At 39.0% G+C, this 19,953-nt stretch overlaps 1 protein-coding gene across 2 annotated transcripts in view; it reads right to left on the reverse strand.

The window, feature by feature from the left end:
• LOC133073765 (phosphatidylinositol 4,5-bisphosphate 3-kinase catalytic subunit beta isoform) overlaps positions 1 to 19,953 on the reverse strand; it is a 184,079-nt gene that overhangs the window by 104,693 nt on the left and 59,433 nt on the right. The window contains exon 3 of one of the 2 annotated variants that reach the window (XM_061167700.1): positions 4,565 to 4,607. The exons of the other annotated variant lie outside the window; for it this stretch is intronic. The gene's annotated coding sequence lies outside the window, so the exon portion shown is untranslated. The remainder of the gene's footprint in view (positions 1 to 4,564; positions 4,608 to 19,953) is intronic. 2 annotated transcript variants of the gene reach the window in all.

Below are 19,953 nucleotides of genomic sequence, written 5' to 3' on the forward strand. Positions count from 1 at the left end.
CACCTCACTACCCAACAACATCAACTCCCCAGATTCAAAATTCTAAACTTCTTAGGTATTAAAGGGAAAATCACTACGGTAGATTTAAGAATTTCCTGACGAAGTAGTTGGATCTAAAGTGAATTACAGGAATGAATTCATGGGCCCCTGGCTTCCCTTCTTATAGATGTGTCATTCAACACCCCACACGTACTATCCTTAACCCTGCCCTGCAGAAATGCTGACACTTATCACCATGTCTCATACTCTTTCCTGCCTTCTACCTGAAATCTATCATTCCTCTCCCTAGCATGTCATCCTGACCAACTCTCATACTTCTAGACTCTTGGAATCTGTCCCTAATACTCCTCTGTGCACTCAAGCACCAGGGCCTATCTGTGTCAATGAAGGAGTACACTATACTAAAATCCATTGCTATGGGATAGTTTCCCAGCCTCTTCTATTTCCAGTTCAATAAACACTTACTTCTGGCTGAATGAATTAATAGATTCAAATTCTATGGAAATCACTAGTAGAACAATTATATTTGATCATTAAAAATGTGATTTTTTTGTTTTGTTTTGTTTTGTTTTTCTTTGCCCCAAAGCACGGCATGCAAACTTAGTTCCCTGAGCAGGGATGGAACCTGCTCCCCCTGCAGTGGAAGCACTGAATCTTACTGAGTGAACTGCCAGGGAAGTCCCCATTAAAAATGTGATTTATATCATGTTTGACAGGAAAAAAGTGGTCATCAATGTGGTCTCTCAGTACCTAGTATAAGGAATACCATAAACAGCTTCCAAATAGATATAACTTTTTTCACCTGGGGGGAGGGGGGCAGGGGGAGGAGGCAGCAGGTATTTGCTGGGTCTTTCATGTGCTATATACAATCTTTGTTGAGGCACACAGGCTTCTCTTGTGGTGGAGCACAGGCTCTAGAATATATTGGCGCAATAACTTGTGGCCTGTGGGCTTATTTGCTCTACCGCCTATGAGATCTTAGTTCCTCAACCAGGAATCAAACCTGGGTGCCCTGCATTACAAGGTAGATTCTCAACCACCAGACTACCTGGAACATTCAGAATTCCGATTACTTAATACCATCTTGTCTCCAATCCATAAATGCCTGTCACGTGAAGAGAAACATGAAATACGTCTTAGCAACTACTATACTCCCTCTGTGCCACTATTCCAACAATGTTACAGCCATTACCAAAAATGATGTATTTTCAACTAATGTTTGACTATAGAACTGTTTATTCCATAAAAAGACATCTTCTATTAAATTTAGATTCGGGAACTCCCAATCTGGTGTCAACTGACAACCATTATTTTTAATACAGAGGAAAAGAAAGTAGAATTTTACTTCAGAATATGCTATATTTAACAATCATAATGCCTTAAATATTTAAAAACTGGCAAAATATTATAATTTGCAATAATCAAATATTTTCTCTGCCATCTCAAAATGCATTATAAAGTTTAATCCTTTAGCTTTACAGTTAACCATGGTCATTGCTTACTAAATCAACATCACACCAATCTCCAAAATCAATTCCCCTATCTTCAATTTCTTCTTCTGAAAATATATCTTATGGAAGTATAGCTGATGTATAGTGTTGTGTAAAATTCTACCATTCAAGAAAGTGATTCAGTTATACACACACACACACACACACACACATTCTTTTACATATGCTTTTCCTTTATGGTTTATCATACAATATTGAATATAGCATGAGGGCCTTGAAAACTGGCAGATTTCACTATCTGTGAGGCTCCTGGAATCAAACCTCTGCAGATACTGCAAGTGAACCGTAATGAAAAGTTACATCCATGTCTATAAATTTCTACCTTGATATTTTCATATTAATCATTTACTAACAACTGAGCTAGAATGGTTGTCACGCTTTGTAAATATTCCAGATAAACATATGGTATGTAATTAGAGCCTAACACTGGACTTGTGTGTCACTTCAGTAAAAGTACTTTTATTAGACCAGTTCTCAAAGTTTTCAAAGTACTTCAAGCTAAATACTACCTAAGAGAATGGTTTTCAATCCTCATGTTCAGTACTTTTTAAGTAATTTACAAATACTTTAAAAACTGAAATAAAATTATTAAATAATTTACGTACATATATACTTGATTTGAAAGTAAACCCATATGATCTTCTAATTATAATACAAAGAAGAAATAAAAGAAAATAAAAATGTATATTTCAGTATGTGAAAAACTGGATATAATCATTCTGTGCACAATAGTCAGAGGTCTGAATCTATACGTACAATCACCATGGATGTGACAGCTACAAATGCAGACGGATTAAATGCCACAGAAGCCACTGGTGCCATAGATTTTAAAAGTATCTTCCAAAATTAACGTACTAAAATCATGTAAAAATACTTTGTATTATATCTTTATGTAAATAAAGTTCAGATCTAGGTTCAGAAAATAATTAGACTTTTAACCATTACGTAATAGTACTACCTCCCCGAATCACTGTAATAACAGGAACAACAAAATCATTGTCCACAAATTTCAGAAGCATCTTATAGGAGGCATTTCACACTGTCCAGCTTGAGAATCACTGCTCTAGATCCAGCTTGAGAATCACTGCTCCAGATAATTCCTACTATTTCTCAAAGGATTAATGGGATCTCCACAATTTATCTAGACCTACTACATACAAAAGAATTGTACAAAAAGTATCGTCACAACCCAGATACTCACAATGGTGTGATCACTCACCTAGAGCCAGACATCCTGGAATGTGAAGTCAAGTGGGCCTTAGGAAGCATCACTACAAACAAAGCTAGTGGAGGTGATAGAATCCCAATTGAGCTATTTCAAATCATAAAAGAAGATGCTGTGAATGTGCTGCACTCAATATGTCAGCAAATTTGGAAAACTCAGCAGTGGCCACAGGACTGGAAAAGGTCAGTTTTCATTACAATGCCAAAGAAAGGCAATGCCAAAGAATGCTCCAACTACTGCAGAATTGCACTCATCTCACATGCCAGTGAAGTAATGCTCAAAATTCTCCAGGCCAGGCTTCAGCATTATGTGAACCGTGAACTTCCAGATGTTCAAGCTGGTTTTAGAAAAGGCAGAGGTACCAGAGATCAAATTGCCAACATCCGTGTGATCGTCGAAAAAGCAAGAGAGTTCCAGAAAAACATCTACTTCTGCTTTATTGACTATTCCAAAGCCTTTCACTGACTGGATCACAACAAACTGTGGAAAATTCTGAAAGAGATGGGAATACCAGAACACCTACCTGTCTCTTGAGAAACCTGTGTGCAGGTCAGGAAGCAACAGTTAGAACTGGACATGGAACAACAGACTGATTTCAAACAGGAAAAGGGAGTACGTCAAATCTGTACATTGTCACCCTGCTTATTTAACTTACATGCACAGTATATGATGAGAAACGCTGGGCTGGAGGAAGCACAAGCTGGATTCAAGACTGCTGGAAGAAATATCAATAACCTCAGATATGCAGATGACACCACCCTTATGGAAGAAAGTGAAGAAGAACTAAAGAGCTTCCTGATTAAAGTGAAAGATGAGAGTGAAACAGTTGGCTTAAAGCTCTACATTCAGAAAACTAAGATCATGGCATCTGGTCCCATCACTTCATGGCAAACAGACAGGGAAACAGTGGAAACCGTGGCTGACTTTACTTTTTGGGCTCCAAAATCACTGCAGATTGTGACTGCAGCCATTGAAATTAAAAGACGTTTAATCCTTGGAAGCAGAGTTATGACCAACCTAGACAGCATATTAAAAAGCAGAGACATTACTTTGCCAACAAAGGTCCGTCTAGTCAAGACTATGGTTTTTCCAATAGTCATGTATGGATGTGAGAGTTGGACTATAAAGAAAGCTGAACACTGAAGAATTGATGCTTTTGAACTGTGGTGTTGGAGAAGACTGTTGAGAGTCCCTTGGACTGCAAGGAGATCCAAACAGTCCATCCTAAAGGAGATCAGTCCTGGGTGCTCATTGGAAGGACTGATGTTGAAGCTGAAACTCCAATACTTTGGCCACCTAATGTGAAGAGCTGATTCATGTGAAAAGCCCCTAATGCTGGGAAAGATTGAGAGCCCAGGAGGAGAAGGGGACAACAGAGGATGAGAAGGTTGGATGGCATCACTGACTCAATGGACACGAGTCTGGGTAAACTCCAAGAGTTGGTGATGGACAGAGAGGCCTGGCGAGCTGCAGTCCATGGGGTCTCAAAGATTCGGTCACAACTGAGCGATTGAACTGAACTGAATGAACAGTAATGAACAAAATTTCTCATACATTTCTACTTGTCAATCAACAGTGTTTCTTATACTTGGCTATTTTGTTTTCAGCTAATTCTTGATGGGCAAAAGAAGCTCTTAAGTCAAGAAGACTTTAGCCCCTTATCTGATAAGCGGAATGTAAGGTGAGTATAAATGGCTCTTAGTTTTCAAGACCCTTAGTAAACATGCTGATGGGGTAGTCTACCTAAAATCACAGGGTAACTTGCAGCACCTAGGAGCTTCTTTCACAACACTTTTAAGCGAAGTACTGAGAGATGGGGTATACTCACAAAATGTGCTGTGCTGAAATTAAGAATAGTATGTCCATCTGACCTAAAACAAATAAGGTAACAAACCAACTGGTATCAGATAAATCTTTTATAAAGATATTCTGAAGAAAATTAAATTACTGCTACATAATTGCAATGTGTAAAAATAAATGTGTTCTGGTTCCTATTCCCCTGAGGCAAGCTTATCTTATATGGAGCATCACACCCAAGAGTCCAACCTGAGAAGTAACTCATGGTTTCAGGTTGGGCGGTACCTTAGGAGTGGCAGGCCCTTCCTATTTTAAAATTTAGGAAGCTAAGGCCCAGAGAAATTACGTAAATTACCACAGCGACACAGAGACACAGCCAAGACCAAAGTCAGATTTTTTTCCCAAGCAATTAACATACTTAATAATTGTTTTTTCTTTAGCTTTACCCTTTTCCTCTCCCCTTCCTTGAAGGAAATGTTTTTCACAGGGTTGCCCTAGCACAACAACCCTTCACAGGCTTACTCTAGCACAGGCTTACCCTGGCAGAGCAAGCACAAGACCCCACCTCAGTCAGGTAAGGCTCTTTAGTTTGAGCATTAAGCAAATGATCAAAGGCTGCAGACAAGCATGAAACTACTTGTGAAAACAACTTTTCAAGGAAGCTATCAGAGGGCAAAGGAACTTCAGCAGTGACAATTAGCTCAACAAAGCCCTTAGACTCTAATTACAAACCCGTATCCTGTCAATTGTTCACTGCAGAAAGAGAGGAAGGGGTTTAAACATTCTCAGTTTCCCTAGCAATGTGCCAGCAAAACTACTGGATTTTACTTCTCTCAATAAAGTGATAAGCAGAAACCAACATCGACCTCATACAGATGAACAAGAAGTTCAGACAAAAACTTCTTAGAAAGTCATGGGGAAAAAATTTGGTAGACACTGAAAGGGAATTTTAAAAAATATTAAATCAAATAGTATTTACTCAATGTTTATTTGTTTACTATTACATAATATAGCTAGAAGACAAGTTAATGATCATTATAAAAAAACTGGAAGGGGCAGTGCGCTTATCATGAACACCACATTTACTAACTAAACCTGCAGGTTCTAATCACAGACAAGTGACAGGATTTTGATTTATCTGGGTTTCTGTCCCCCCATGTCTATCAGCCTTATTTATTGATTCATTTACAATAAAGTATCCATTATACTGAACACTGAAAAACTGAACATTATAGAACTCCATTTGTTAAAGATGGCTATTTTTTCTGAATCATTATCATTTCATGTAAAAGCTCTCTCTAAAGTACTTCTAAAAATTACTAAAGAAAATTGCTAAATCATTTAGCAGTTATTTCAATATAATCTTATCATTTCTATTGAAATAAAATATTCAAATTTATCATCTAAAAACAGAAGCTGGGGGCTTCCCTCGTGGTCCAGCAGCTAAGAATCTGAGCTTCCACTGCAGAGGACACAGGTTCAACCTTGGTCGGGAACCAAGCTCCTGAATTCCATTTGGTTGGGGGAAAAAAAAAAAAGATGGCACTCTAAAGAGCTTTTAGAAACTATGTGCAAATATACATTGAGTCTTGAAAATTTTTTTAAACCTATTATTATCTGTTTAAAAACCTAAATCAGAAAAATTTTCATACATGAAGCAAAATACACAAATGACAAACTTGCAGATAAACCAATGGTCCAATCATGAAGAAATATAAAAACAATGCTATACCCCCATCTGATGGCATATTAAGCAGCTATTTACACTGGTTTGTCAAATGTGTATAATAGAAATGTTTATGGATGATATATCCAGTAACATATAAAGCAGTACAGTAAGTACAATTAGAATTCTGTTAACGGCAAAAAGGAAAAAATCATGAGTACAACCTAATGCATGGAAATTTAGGCTGGAAAACCAGAGTCTGGGAGGGGGACAGAGAGAAAGGGGGTATAAGATGAAGTTTGTAAAATGGTACCAAAATCCCAGTTACAAGATAAATAAATACTAGAGATGTAAGGTATAACATGATACCAATAACTAACACTACTGTTCTCATCATAAGGAAAAAATACATTTTCTTTAAGGTTGTTTCAATATGAGATAACAGATATTCATTAGCCCTACTGTGGTAATCATTCCATGATATATGTAACCCAAATCATTATGTTGTACACCTTAAACTTATACAGTGCTGTATGTCAATTATATCTCAACAAAACTAGAAGAAAAAAATGAAAGAAATTAAGGCTGGAAGGAAATACATTAATATGGTTCAAAAGTAACCATAAATAAATACTTGCTTTTTTCAATAACTCATCAATGAGGGCATAACAGATTATAGACTTTTTTTTAAAAGTTTTGCTATTCTGGACACTGAGAATAATCCAAAGGAAGAACTCAGGTCAGAGCTAGGTTACTATTCTTAATGTCTGTGTTCATCAGTATCTCTAAACTGCAGATTTTCATAATATCAATGGCATACAACATGATAGAGTAATTTCTACCTCTTGTGTACATTAGTAGAAACTCTGCTTTATGAAGCCCCAAACCCCTGAAGTGTCTATTACAGTTCCTGAGGGAGAAGTGTTCAGTGACATTAGGCTCTGTTTACAAATGAAAAGCCATGCAACCAGAGTACAGGTTATTCATTTTGGTCTGTTATTTTGTGATCCATGATACAGATTCAAAAGTAGCAGCTACATGTACTATTCATGGAACTTAAGTTCCCAACACAATACCTCAGTGTTAGTTTTTACTTGTCGTCAATATATTCACAGCGATCGAACTACTAATATAAGCATCTGACTATCGGGCTACGGCCCACAGGGTCACAGAGAGTTGGACACAACTGAAGCGACAGCACTCACGCATGGTCTGCTACTGGAGAAGGAAACGGCAACCCGCTCCAGTATTCTTGCCTACAGAATCCTGTGGGCAGAGGAGCCTGCTGGGCTGTGGCCCACAGGGTCGCACAGAGTCGGACACGACTGAAGTGACTTAGCAGCAGCAGCAGCATGGTCTACTACATGGGCTTCCCTGGTGGCTCACAGAGTAAAGAGTCTGCCTGCAATGCAGGAGACCAGGGTTCAATCCTTGGTTTGGGAAGATTCCTGGAGAAGGGAATCGCTGCCCACTCAAGTATTCTTGCCGGGAAATCCCATGGACAGAGGAGCCTGGTGGGCTACAGCTCATTGGGCTGCACAGAGTTGTTTTCACTGAGGTCTACTACAACTGTACCTGAGTGTTTTTAGCACGTAAATAGCACAATATTTTTATCACAAATGACCTTTCTTTATTTTAGTTAAATCACATTTTTCTTAATATATGTAAGCAGATATTACCTATAAATTTATTTTTTAATATAGCAAAATAAGCATTATAAAACATATCACAGTGACTTCCCTGATGGTCCAATGGTTAAGAATTCATCTTGCAATGCAGGGGACATGGGTTTGATCCCTTGTTGAGGAACTAAGATCCCACATGCCGCAGAGCAACTAAGCCTACGTGCCATGACTACAAGGCCCGAGTGCCACAACTACTAAGCCCATGCACTTCAATGAAAGATCCTGCTTATGCAACCAAGACCTGATGCAGCCAAATACATTTTTTTAAATAAATAAAACGTACTACCAAAAGGCAGGCTGGGTCTGACAGGGTTTAGAATCTGTATTATAAATTTCTTTAAGATTCTTTATATATATTGCAAAACAAACTAGAAAGGTACTTTCAAGAAAGGATTTGGGACTTCCATGGTAGTCCAGAGGCGAAGACTTCCCACTGCCAGTACAGTGGACCAGGGTTCGATCCCTTGTCTGGGAACTAGATGCCACATGTGACAATGAAGATCAAAGATCTCACGTGCCACAACTAAGACGCAGAGGATGAAATGGTTGGATGGCATCACCAACTCAATGAACATGAGGTTGAGCAAACTCCAGGAGATGGTGGTGCACAGGGAAATTTGGCATGCTGCAGTCTATGGGGTCGCAAAGAACGGCTGAACAACAGTTTATCAGATAATGTAACGCCCTAAGCGAACTTCACAGAATGGTGACATATCTATTTCTCATTCATGTTATATTAAAAATTATTAGGAATTATATTTATCCATTTTAATTGAATCACTGAGGTTAATTTTTCTTTTAAAAATTCCATTCTTGGGACTTCCCTGGTGGTCCAGTAATCAAGAATCTGTCTTACAAAGGAGGAGACGTGGGTTCAGTCTCTGGTCTAAGAACTAAGACCCCACGTGGCACAGAGCTACCGAGCTTGTGCGCCTCAACTAGAGATAAGCCTGTGCAATGCAACAAAGAGCCTATATGCCCCAACTAAGACCCGACGCAGCCAAAAATAAATAATTAAAAAAAAAAAAATTCTACTCTCAGCGTACTGTGTGTGCTAACATAATGTTTTCAGCATTCAAATAAAAGATATTTTGTTTTTAAAATAAATTAAATTAAACCAACTGTTGTCATCCACTGCCCATTTTGGAGTGTCAGTACTATTCATTTCCAACTGGTATGGTATCTTTCCCTGTTGAGGATTTTTAGGTGGTAAGAGTTTCGGTGTCTCCAGAATCAGTAATAGTCAAAGCTAATCCCAGAGGCCTACGGTCTGAGAATTACAATCTTGAAGATCACATAGAGCACCAGAATCTCAGCAGTAGTCTATGCTTTAGGACACAGGGCTTTGCAAGTCATGCCAGTGGTAAAGAATTCACTTGCCAGTGTAGGAGATGCAAGAGACACAGGTTATATACCTAGGTCGGGAAGACCCCCTGGAGAAGGTAAAAGACACAAGTTAGATCCCTGGGTCGGCAAGATCCCCCTGGAGAAAGAAATAGCAACCCACTACAGGTCTTGCCTGGAAAACTCCATGGACAAAGGGAGCCTGGCAGGCTACAGTCTATGGTTTGCAAAGACGAAGCACATGCAAACAGAAATGCAAAGAATCTCAAAATGGCTGGGGATCATCAAACCACAGGGTAGCTCCACAATTCATACTTTCACCTTAGCTTTTTTTTGCTCCTTCCATTGATAATCTCTGAAATGTCTGAATAAAGTTTGAAACAAGCCATGTAAATTAGCACTGTTTATTTAAAAAGCAGTAGAAAATTTTAAATTACTCCGACATTCCCAACAACTCTTTAAAAGTCATTACTGTCAGATAAAAGTATCAGTAGCAATTTAGATATCTAATCCACAACAATGGCACTCCCATGGGGAGAGGGGACATTACATTATTGGTATTATTTCTTCACACTCAATGGGCTAATGAAAAATTTAGTTCGGCACACCACCAGGTCTAAAGAATGTTAATCTTCTTACAAAAATTTAGAAAAAATAAAAAACACATCATTCCATAATTCCAAAATATTGCAAACTGTTAGCTTTTTAAGATATTCAATTAAAAGTTAAATATTTTTCATTAAAATATTTAATTTTTTGTTTTGTTTTAAATACTTTTTAATTTATTTTGAAAAAAAATGAATAAATACTTTTTAATTTATTTTGGCTGTGTTGGGTCTTAGTCACAGCACTGGGGATCTTTACAGGTGGTGCACAGATTCTTCAGCTGTGGAGAGCTCGAGGGCTCACTCGAGATCCCAGTTCCTAGAACAAGGATGGAATCTGCATTTCCCCAAGTTGCCAGGCAGGGGAAGTCCTGAAATATTTCCATTTTTTATTAAATAACGCTAACTATTTTTTCCAGTGTTCCTAATTTTCAGTCTGCCCTCCTGGCTTTTAATCTAAATGTTCAATCATACTTACCAATAAGAAAACAATAATAAATTATTTTAATTGGATATTTATTACCAAGAAGATGTATTTCATCCCCACAGTGTTCTCCCTTCACCCTGTCCCTTCTCTTCCACTTCCAATGAATAGTAGTTGAGGCACAAGAACTAACTGCTAAATTTGCTTCAGTCACTGGCGGACCATTACCATGATTTAGAGTACATGTGATTATTTTTACAAATATATCAAATTAATCGGACAAAGACTCACTACCAATTCCTAATATATGGGGGTCTTCTCCAACCATTAAAGATACAGCTGATGGAATTCTCTAACATGATGTACAAGTACTTCTATTTCAAAATATTTTTTTGCTTAAAATAATACATAAACAGAAAAGTACTTTACAAATTACTATTTAAAAAAACACCATCTATATCAAGAATTAGAACACTGCCAGCATCTCAGAGACTCCTTAGATATTCCGTCCAAATAGCAACGGCTTCCCTCATCTCTCGGCACAACTCTTGTGGTAAGCCTTTCTTTGCATTTTACTGATTTTAGGTAACAGTACAAACTGCAAAGTGAAGCAAATATTATAATCCTGGCTTAGTGGATACACTGTTGTATCTATTATGGGATACATGCTTTAGACAAAAGTTTCATAGTCTGGACAACTAACTACTCTTCTGTTTTTCAGTCCAGTAGCAATGGAAACAACAGATTGACTAGGGTGGGTTTTCCTTTTTCTTTTTAAATGACACCAAATCTTGATTTGAGAAATCATAATCAAGTACGGTACTTGTTTATAACAAGTGACATCAAACAATCAAAAAGTACTGTATGGCAAAGCATACCCACATATAAGTGCTGTGAAGATGAGTCATGAACCAGATTGTACAAGTGTGTAGGGAGGCTGGTGAGTAACTACCCAACAGTCCTCACATCTAGGAACTGCCTCAGTGCCAGAAAGCCATCTGAATGGCAAACGGTAACACGAGAAGAATTTTAAATAGCTTACAGCTGTAGAAAAAGCACTATTACAGGCTCTGAACCTTTCAGTTATTTCCATTTGCTGTCATTTTGAACGTTAAGTTGTAGGATGTAAAAATTAGAATCCTAAAAAGCTAGCATTTCTCCGAAACCATTTCAGGATTACTCTTCTGCACACTGGTCTAAGTTTGGTCTATGCAAGAATTTCTCTGTTTTTAAACTTTTCCCTGGGCTTCCCTGGTGGCTCAGTGGTCAAGAATCCACCTGCCAATGCAAGAGATATGGGTTTGATCCCTGGTCCAGGAAGATGCCACATGCTGCAGAGCAACTAAGCCTGTGCACCACAACTATTGAGCTTGTGCTCTAGATCCCAGGAGCCCCAGCTGCTGAAGCCCACACACCCCAGAGCCTGTGCTCTCTAACAAGGGAAGCCACCAAATTAAGAAGCCCGAGCACTGCAACTAGAGATGCCCCTGGTCATCACAACTAGACAAAAGCCCACACAGCAACAAAGAGCCAGCAAAGCCAAAATCAAATAAAATTACCAAAAGAAATCCTTAATTAAAACAAACAAAAATAAATAAAACTTCCCTGTCAACCAATTTTCCTCATAAACTATCCAACAATGAATGACAAAATGCTTCTGTGCATAGTCTTCATAGCCCCTTCACTTCAGACACTAAACGGAATACAAAACAACAACAACAGAAGAAAAACAAGAGATATCTGTCCCTGGTGCCAACTTTCCTTTCACTGCCTATCCTCTCCTAAGAATACATCAGGAGAGGCATGCAGGTCTGTCATCTCAGTGCTAGGCTTTGATTAAGAGACAAGAGAGCAAAAATGACTGGAATTTAAGTTATTGAATATTTACTAAATACTCATGCTGTTTAAGATGTCTTATCATACACCTGATGGGGAGAGGAGAGGATCACAAAAAATAAAACTGAGCAGTTTGCAACCCAGTATGTATAGGGCACTGAGGTCAGTTGAGAAAGACAAGTGGAAAGAGGTGGAGGTATGCATTTCATTCACACGCTGCTCCTCCTTAGACTGCTGGGGAAAATTAGAAAAAGACAGATAGTGAAGGCTTATATGACTGCTTGCAGTGTTTTCCACCAACCCACCCAGAACTTCAACCACAAGAGATGATGATGGAATACCGGAAGGGAAAATTTGGAGTACCTGCAATAAATTTCACAATGTGATATAGAAAGTAGTATTAACTGGTGATCAGGAGACCTCACCTAAAATGCTGAGGTAGCACCCCAGTAACACCTTTATTGCCTCACTGCCCCAACCTACAACCTGTGTAAAATAGAATAAGTACTAGGAGTTTCATGGTCTGGAGGATAATAATTGATCACAGGTCACTATTTCTACATTCCAAAGAAATCTGAAATCTTCATCTATTCATGCTTCAAACTCAGATTTTGGATACTCGCCTGTATTTGCCCTTCCTTGATAGCTCAGTTAGTAAAGTATTGGCCTGCAGGCAATGCAGGAGACCCCCCATTTGAATCCTGGGTCGGGAAAATCTGCTGGAGAAGAGATAGGCTACCCACTCCAGTATCCTTGGGCTTTCCTGGTGGCTCAGCAGGTAAAGAAGCCCCCTGCTATGAGGGAGACCTGGGTTTGATCCCTGGGTTGGGAAGACTCTCTGGAGGAGCGAGAGGCTACCCACTCCAGTATTCTGGCCTAGAGAATTCCATGGACTGTATACTCCATGGACTCATAACACAACTGAGCGATTTTCCCTTTCACACTTGTATTTCTCCCGTATTAACAAGACTGTGTTTACTCACCGAGTCAGGTAAAACTCTTTGTGACCCCATGGACAGTAGCCCATCAGGATTCTCTGTCCATGGGATTCTCCAGGCAAGAACACTGGAATGGGTTTCCATTTTCTTCTCCATTAACAAGAGTACATTGCAGTTAATCTAGTAAATCACATTTTGTTTCAAAAACATCAGACAGCAATATTTCTAAATTGGCATTCTTTTTTCTATGATGAGAACTTTTAAGATCTACTCTCTGGTAGCTCAGATGGTAAAGAATCTGTCTGCCTTGCAGGAGACCTGAGTTCAATCCCTGGGTTGGGAAGATCCCCTGGAGAAAGGAATGACTACCCATCCTAGTATTCTTGCCTGGAGAACTCCATGGACAGAGGAGCCTGGCAGGCTACAGTCCCTGGGGTCACAAAGGGTCGGACACGACTGAGTGACTGAGCGACTTCCACCACCTCTTAATTTTTAAATGTACAACACAGTATTATCAACTGTATGGCATCACAGGTAAAGAATCTGCTTGCCAGTGCAGGAAACTTGCAGGAGACTTGGGTTCAATCCCTGGTTCGGGAAAATCCCCTGGAGTAGGAAATGACAACCCACTCCAGTACTCTTACCTGGAAAATTCCACGGACAGAGGAGCCTGACAGGCTATAGTGCATGGGGTCGCAAAGTCGGACATGACTGAGCGACAGAACACATAGTCACCATGTATATGTATATTACATTCCCATAACTTACATATTCTATAACTAAAAGTCTGTACCCCTTCACCCATTTTGCCCACCCACCATCACCCCCCTGCCTCTGGCAACCAACAATCTGTTCTCTCTATCTATGAGTTTGGAGATTATTGTTTTGTTTGTCTTAGATTTCAGACGTAAGTGGGATCAAAAGGTACTTGTCTTACTTGTCTTTCTCTGTCTGAATTATGTCACAGAATAAAGCCTTCAAGGGCCATCCAGGTTGTCACAAAAAGGCAAGCTTTCTTTGTTTATGGTTAAATAATTTTCCTGTGTTTGTGTCTGTGTGTACACACACCACAATTTATTTATTTATCCATCAATGGACACCTCGCTTGTTTCCATGTGCTGGCTTTTGTAAATAATGCTACAATGAATATGGGGATGCATGTATCTTTGAGTGTTTTTGCTTCCTTCAGATAAATATCCAGAAGCAAAAATGATGAATCATAGGATAGATCTATTTTTAATATTTTCATAAATTTACTCCAACTATTTCCACAAATTTACAATTTATTACAATTATGTAAATTGGCTAAAACAATTTACATTCCCTTCAACAGTGCAAAAGGGTTCCCTTTCCTCCACTTAAAACACTCATTATTTTCTGCATTTAGGATTTTCTCCCATTTGATAGGTTGCCTCTTCTTTTTGTTAATGGTTTCCTTTGTTGTGCAGAAGCTTTTTGTTTTTTAAATTTTGCTATTGTTTGTTTTTTCACCGTGGTGCTTGTGAGATCTCAGTTGCCTGAGTAGGGATTGAACCTGAGCCATGGCAATAAAAGCACAAAATCCTAACTATTAGACCACCAGGTAATTCCCTGCAGAAGCTTTTCAATTTGATGTAGTCCTACTTGTTTATTTTTTGCTTTTGATGTCAAATACAAAAAATCATCACCAAAACCAACATCACTGAAGGTACTGCCTATATTTTGTTCTAGAGTTAATAGCTTTGGGTCTTAAACATTTAAGTCTTAACCCATCTTGAGTTTGTGTATAATGTAAGGCAGCGATATAGTTTTGTCCTCTTGCATGTGTCTGTCTAGGTTTCCTAACACCTTTTATTAAAGAGACTATTTTCCACTGTATATTCTTGGCTCTTTTGTCATAAACTAACTGACCATATATGCATGGGTTTATTTCTGGGCTCCCTATTCTATTCCACTGGTCTATGTATCTTTTTTTTTTTTTTTTTTTTTTTTTGCCAACACCATATATTAAAATATCTGTAACTTTGTGACATAGTTTGAAATCAGGAAGTACAATGCCTCCACCTTTGTACTTTCTCAAGGATGATTTGACTATTTCGGTCTTCTGTGTTTCCACAGAAATTCTGAGGTTCTGTTTCTGCAAAACCATCATTTGAATTTAATTGTTTGGTTGCATCAGGTCTTAGTTTGGACATTCAGGATCTTTTGCTTCAGTGCACAGACTCTCTCTAGTTGTGGTGTGCAGGCTCAGTGGTTGCGGCACCTGGGCTCTCTAGCTGTGGCACACAGGTCAGCAGCTGTGACTCACAGCCTTACTTGCTCTCCAACATGTGGAATCTTAGCTTCCCAACCAAGGATAGAACCTGCTCCCCTGCATTGCCAGGCAGATACTTAACCACTAGACTGCTAGAGAACTCCCTGTCATTTGAACTTTGATAGGGGTTCTACTGAATCTATAGATTGCTTTCAACAGAAAGAATATTTTAACAATATTAATTCTTCCAACTCATAAATCTGTCCATTTACTTGTGTCTTCTTCACTTTCATCAATGTCTCATAGTTTTCAGTCTGTGATCTCCTTGGTTAAATCTACTCCTGCTGCTGCTAAGTCACTTCAGTCGTGTTTGACTCTGTGCGACCCCATAGATGGAAGCCCACCAGGCTCCCCCGTCCCTGGGATTCTCCAGGCAAGAACACTGGAGTCGGTTGCCATTTTCTTCTCCAATGCATGAAAGTGAAAAGTGAAAGTGAAGTCGTTCAGTCGCATCTGACTCTTCGCAACCCCATGGACTGCAGCCTACCAGACTCGTCCATCCATGGGATTTTCCAGGCAAGAGTACTGGAGTGCGCTGCCATTGCCTTGTCCGTAAATTTATTCCTAGCTATGTCAACCTCAAATATGCAGATGCCACCAACCTTAAGTGGTGGTGAAGAAAAACTAAAAGTGATATGAAGAAAGTGAAGAAGAACTAAAGAGCCTCTTGATAAAAGTGAAAGAGGAGAGTGAAAAAGTTGGCTTAAAGCTCAAGATTCAGAAAACTAAGATCATGGCATCCAGTTCCATCACTTCCTAGCAAATAGATGGGGAAACAGTGGAAACAGGGGCTCACTTTATTTTTCTGGGCTCCAAAATCAGTGCGGATGGTGACTGCAGCCGTGAAATTAAAAGACGCTTGCTCCTTGGAAGGAAAGTTATGACCAACCTAGACAGCATATTAAAAAGCAGAGACATTACTTTGCCAACAAAGGTCCATCTAGTCAAGGCTATGGTTTTTCCAGTAGTCATGTATGGATGTGAGAGTTGGACTATAAAGAAAGCTGAGCACAGAAGAATTCATGCTTTTGAACTGTGGTGTTGGAGAAGACTCTTGAGAGTCCCTTGGACTGCAGGCAGATTCAGCCAGTCCATCCTAAAGGAGATCAGTCCTGGGTGTTTGTTATCAGGACTGATGTTGAAGCTGAAACTCCAATACTTTGGCCACCTGATGTGGAGAGCTGACTCATTGGAAAAAACCCCTGATACTGGGAAAGATTGAGGGCGGGAGGAGAAGGGGACGACAGAGGATGAGATGGTTGGATGGCATCACCGACACAATGGACATGGGTTTGGGTGGACTCCGGGAGCTGGTGATGGACAGGAAGGCCTGGTGTACTGCAGTTCATGGGGTCGCAAAGAGTAGGACAGGACTGAGCGACTGAATTGAACTGATCACGGTGTATGATTCTTTTAACATACTGAATTTGATTTAGTATTTCTTTGAGAATTTTTGCAACTGTGTTCATCAGGGGTATGAGCCTGTAATTTTCTTTTGTTGCAGTGTTCTTGTCTGGTTTTGGTATCAAGGCAATGCTAGCCTCATAAAATAAGTTTGGAAGTGTTTTTCCTCTGAGATTTTTTCAAAGGGTTTGAGAAAGACTGATAATTCCTTAAATGTTTAGTAGAATTCACCAATGGACCTATCTGGTCCTGAACTTTAGTTTGTTAAGAGTTTTCTGCTACTGATCAATCTCTTTACTAGTAATATTTGTTCAGACTTTCTAATTATTCATCAGTCATTCTTGGTAGGTTATGTTTCTGGAAATCGATCCATTTACTTTAGGCTGTCTAATTTGTTGGCATTAAAACAGCATTACTTTTGCCTCTTGTCTTTGATCTTTTTTTAAAGTAAAAAAAAGCTACCATTAGAGATTCATTTGCCTTCACTTCTCAACTTCAAAACTGACATCATGTGGAAACTGAGGGAATACTCTCAAGGAAATTAAAATGTACTGACAATGAAAGAGAGCTTTAAGAATCCAAATTAATTAACAGAATATGGAAAACTCAAAAAGACTTTATAATTACATGGCAAAGAGTTCTGCCTAGTGACCTGGAAAGAATTTTTAAAAGGCCCCCAAATTCTTTCACTTTACTCCTTTTGGGAAGTGAGGGCTACATTCCCTCCCCTGGAACCTGAATTCAGTGACTGCCTGACCAATTAACTAAAGCAGAGATAATGCACTAGTAGACCCCGGTTAAAGAAACTGTGCACTGTAGGTGGGACTGTATACTGGAGCAGCCATTACTGAAAAACAGTATGGAGGTTCTTCAAAAAATTAACAATAGAACTGCCAGCAGTTTCACTTCTGGGCATTTGCCTGAAACAAACCAAAACACTAATTCAAAAAGATACATGCATTCCAACGTCCACTGTAGCATTACTTACAACAGTCAAGATATGGAAGCAATCTAAGTGTCCATCAACAGACAACTTGATAAAGATCTAATAACTGTATCTATAATGGAATATTACTTAGCCATAAAGGGGGAAGGCACAAGCCTCCAGTTATATAATTTTTTTAAAAGCCATAAGTATCTAATATACAGCATAAGGAACAGGGTCAATAATAAATTGTAATAACTTTGTTTAGGGATAGATGGGTACTAGACCATCTAGTGGTGATCATTTCATAATGTATGCGTGTACGCTAAGTTGCTTCAGGCATGTCCAACTCTGTGCAACCCTATGGACTACAGCCTGCCAGGCTCCTCCGTTCATGTGATTCTCCAAGCAAGAATACTGGAGTGGGTAGCCATTTCCTTCTCCAAGGGATCTTTCCCCATCCAGGGGTCGAACCTAATCTGTATAGCAGGTGGATTCCTTACCATCTAAGCCACCAGGGAAACCTTTTTCATAATGTATGCATATATCAAATCATATGCAGTCCACCTGAAACTAACATAATATTGTACTTCAACTGTTTCACTTTATTAAAAAAAAAAAAACTCACACATGCTCCCTCAGTTACATTCAGTCCAATGCTGTGTACTCTACCGCTGTGTACTCTACCACTGAGTTTTTCGAATCACCCTTCTCCATTCAAACAGAAAACAGAACTATGAAGAGGAGTGGGGACACTGATGAGGCTACAATTATGATGTTCCGAAATCATTCATCATTTAGCTTTCATCCTTGTTTATCACTCTGCACATACGCTTTGTAATCCCCTGATAGAAATGGACATGTTGACAGCTTGCTTTCTCCTCTTGACTAATCATCTGATTAAAACTACCATATTTTTCCTAAGTATAGAGACACAAAGTACATGGATTGGAGGAAGGGAGAGACAAGAGTACTTTCCAAGAGAAAGGGATATTTGAACAGTCTTAATGGAAGAGAGGAAATTGGCTAGCCAAAATGAAAAAGAACATATGCAAAGGCCTAAGAAACCTTAATTATCTGAGGAATTCAAAGACTACCATTTGGAACAGAGAGAAGTGGAAAACAGAGGCAGAATGGTAGTGGAGGGGCTGGCCAAATCCACATTCTGGTAGGCCACATTAAGGTACTATTCTTTACGCAAAAAACAACAGGAGACTCACTGATAAATGTTAAACAAGTGAATAAAAATTGATCAAATAAACAATTTTTATACATCACAGTGAGAAACGAATATACAAAGAACACAAACCCAAGAGAAAAATGTGCAAAATAATTAAATAGAAATTTCACAGGAGCCAAAAGTCCCATTAACATATTGGGAGTATATACCATAAATATCATTAGTCACCAAGGAAAGTAAATTAAAAGCACAATGAGATAACATTTCACAGATCTGGAGGGAGAGTAAACTGATTCAACCTCTTCCAAGAATGTTGGCATCAAAAATTCCTTCACTAGGCATCCATGCCAGGAAACCTCTTATCCAAGTTGTCAACATGTACATGGGTGTGGAATGTGAAACTTTTCATAATATGCAAAAACTAGACACAAACTAAATGCGCATTAACAGAATGGATCAGGACTTCCCTGGTGGACAGTGGATGAGAGTCCACCTGCCAATGCAGGGGACACAGGTTAGATCCCTGCACCAGGAAGATTCCACATGCTGCGTAGTAACCAAGCCTGTTTGCCACAACTACGCTAGACATATACCTTGTGCTCTAGAGCCCGCGGGCCACGACGGCTGAAGCCTGCACACCTACAGCCTGTGGTGCTCCACTGGAGAAGCCACTGCAATGAGAAGCCTCCACACTGCAATGAAGAGCTGCCCCCACCCACTGCAGCTAGAGAAAGCCCACGCGCAGCAATAAATACCTAGAGCAACCAAAAACAGCTAAAATTTCAAAAAACAGAATGGTTCAATAAATTATACATTTTACAATATAGGAAATTACTAAAGCTATACAAACTATCATAAATGAATCGTATAAATAATATTAAGAGAAATAAAAAAGAATATATACAATATGATTCCATTTACTCAAAGCCTTATATCGTTCAGAGATAGAGATGAACAGAGATAGTAATGTTAAAAAGAAAAGCAAGAAAATAACAAAAATTCAGTAAAGAATAGCTTGGGGAGAGGAAGCAAGATAGAAGAAAGCACCTATGATTAATCTGGCTGTTATGCAGAGTTGTTCATTTTTCATCGTTCTTTAAATTATAAATTTAGGTTCTCA

Source organism: Dama dama, chromosome 19, assembly GCF_033118175.1.
Source record: "Dama dama isolate Ldn47 chromosome 19, ASM3311817v1, whole genome shotgun sequence".
NCBI lineage: Eukaryota > Metazoa > Chordata > Mammalia > Artiodactyla > Cervidae > Dama > Dama dama.